We start from the raw sequence: 2,596 nt of genomic DNA, 5'->3' as shown, positions 1-2,596 counted from the left end.
TCTGAAGAGAACCCCAACTTCATTTGTTGTTTCCATGCACAAGAGAGATTGTACTTTTAGAGCTTGTTATGGAGGGTTTTTTTAATGTGTGTGTATGTGTGATGTGTGTGTGTGTGTGTGTGTGTGTGTGTGTGTGTGTGTGTGTTTTGTTTTCTTTTTAGTACCAGGAATTCAACTCAGGGGTGTTCAGCCACTGAATCACATCCCCATCCCTTTTAAAATATTTTTATATGGAGACAGGGTCCCTTTGAGTTTCTTAGGGCCTCATTAAGTTGCTGAGGCTGGATTTTAACTCAATGCTCCTCATGACTCCTGAGCTCTTTTAATGTAGGGGAAGGAGTATCACAAATTCAGAACAACAATATAAATTCCAGAACTTAAGCTTAACTCTTCCTAGGTCTGAGAATAAACCTCTAGTTTTCTAGCTTTCTGTTCACATATTCAAATCTATGGTTCTTTTATTCATAGTGAATTAGTATAAAATAGAAGGGATAGTAAAATTACAGTGTAATCAGGATAATGAACCTCATTCTAACACAGCTTGAGGCTAACTGGGAGATATGTTAATGAGCACCATTAAGGCCTATTTCAAATGTAAAAAAAACCTTAATGCCCACTTTTGGGAACACCTTCAACAAAGTCCTTTGTCCCATGTTGAAGTTGCCAGAGGAAAAATGGGTCATGGAAAAGATGAAAATGAACCCATATGGTAGTCAGGATGCCTTTTCTAAAACCTATTTTAAATATTTTTTCCATGTCTGCTGAAAAACATCTGTAAACTCTTAAGATGGCACACAAAAAGGAGTTTATCTGGTATCATTCCCCATCCCACATGGTGGGAGTTCTATTTCGACTTGCATAAATAAATAGATTTTATTCTTCAAAATTTGTGAGAGAAGCACCCAGATGCAATTGGCAAAGTGAGAAATTTTGTTTCATTTAAAAACTTCATTTTCAACATTATCAATGACTATTTTCCCATATTTCATTTCATTTTTCTTCAAGAACTAGAGAGCATTTTTAATAGGTTTGATTTATCATCTGTGTAGGAATGGCAGAAAAGCTCCATAAACTCAACAAACAGGTCTGGAGAGGCCTGTGACAGAAGAGAAGGGGGAAGGGGGAAGAAGAGAGAGGGAAAGGGGAAGAGGGGGGGAAAAGGATGAGGAGAGGGAGAGGGTTTTGATATTTATGAGCTCAATGGGGATGAGGAGGAGCAGGGGGGAGTGGGCTCTTACTTCTTTATTGGCTGAGAGTTCACACCACTTTGGAGATATGGAGGTGTGCCATTGTGCCATTAAAAGTTCACGCTATTCAGTGTCATGGACCTGAGCTCCTGGAAGAGCAATGCTACAGGCACCATATATTCTTTTGAGAGAGAGAGAGAAAGAGATAGAGAGAGAGATAGAGATAGATAGAGAGAGAGAGAGAGAGAGAGAGAGAATTCTCTTATTTTTGTTTATTTGTTTGTTTGTTTGTTTATTTATTTATTTTTAGTTATTGGGGGACACAACATCTTTATTTGTATGTGGTGCTCAGGATCAAACCCGGGCCGCACGCATGCCAGGCGAGCGCGCTACTGCTTGAGCTACCTCCCCAGCCCTTATTTTTATATTATTATTTTTTTTTTTTAGTTTTCAGCAGACACAATATCTTGTTGGTAGGTGGTGCTGAGGGTGGAACCTGGGCTGCACGCATGCCAGGTGAGTGCTCTACCACTTGAGCCACATTCCCAGCCCCTCCAGGCACCATCTTTACCAACAATCCGAGCTTTTTAAATATGAACAAAGCAGAATAAAATTAGGTGACATTAAAAAGAATTAATCTCTTCTAAATGAGGTAGTGTAGTTTATGTGTCCCAATAAAGGTCCTCAATTCATTTTGTTTTCATATGTAAGACCTTTTAATTAAAATGGCCCTGACCCATAGAAACATTCCAACCATTTCAGTAAACACTTTTCTCTGGTGTGGCAGGAAAATAAAAGTGGGACTAACTTGAATTCAAACGACATGAAAGATCAATCTCTCTCTTTCTTTCCTTTTTTTTTTTTTTTTTTTTTTTTGTGGTACTGGGAATTAAACCCAGAGCCTCATGCTTAGAAGGCAAGCACTCTACCAGCTGAGCTATATCCCCAGTCCCATATTTTGGGAGGCAAACCAGGGATTGAAGTCATGGGCACTCTACAACTGAGACACATCCCTACCCTTTTTTTTTTTTTTTTAATTTGTACTTAGATAAAGGTTTTCACTGAGTTGCTTAGCTTCTCACCATTGCTGATACTGACTTCAAATTTAGGATCCTCCTATCTCAGCCTCTGAAGCAGCTGAGATTACAGGCATGCAGCACCATGCATGGCCAACTTCCATCTCAAAAACTAAACTACACAGCAAATTAGGTCACAGGCTGTCAACAAATAGGTACACTATGAAAAAAAAACCAACAATTTTTTAGTTGTTGATAGACGTTTATTTTATTTACTTATATGTAGTGCTGAGAATTAAGCCAAGTGCCAGACAAGTTAGCTACTGTTAGACCAGGATGCAAGAAAAGACCATCGACTCCAATTAAAATCAAATTAAAGCAAGCTTATTATTT

The 2,596-nt window shown here is 38.6% G+C and overlaps 1 non-coding gene across 1 annotated transcript; it reads right to left on the bottom strand.

Moving 5' to 3' along the window:
- Positions 1-2,061: 2,061 nt before the first annotated feature.
- Trnar-ucu (transfer RNA arginine (anticodon UCU)) lies at positions 2,062-2,135 on the bottom strand. Its single transcript has one exon. It is a non-coding gene; the product is annotated as a tRNA-Arg (tRNA).
- Between the last annotated feature and the right edge of the window lie 461 nt (positions 2,136-2,596).

The sequence above is a fragment of the Callospermophilus lateralis genome, unplaced genomic scaffold (genome assembly GCF_048772815.1).
Source record: "Callospermophilus lateralis isolate mCalLat2 unplaced genomic scaffold, mCalLat2.hap1 Scaffold_120, whole genome shotgun sequence".
Taxonomy (NCBI): Eukaryota; Metazoa; Chordata; class Mammalia; order Rodentia; family Sciuridae; genus Callospermophilus; species Callospermophilus lateralis.
The sequence above is the reverse complement of the archived record's forward strand: the minus strand, read 5'-3'. Positions and strand labels throughout refer to the sequence as shown.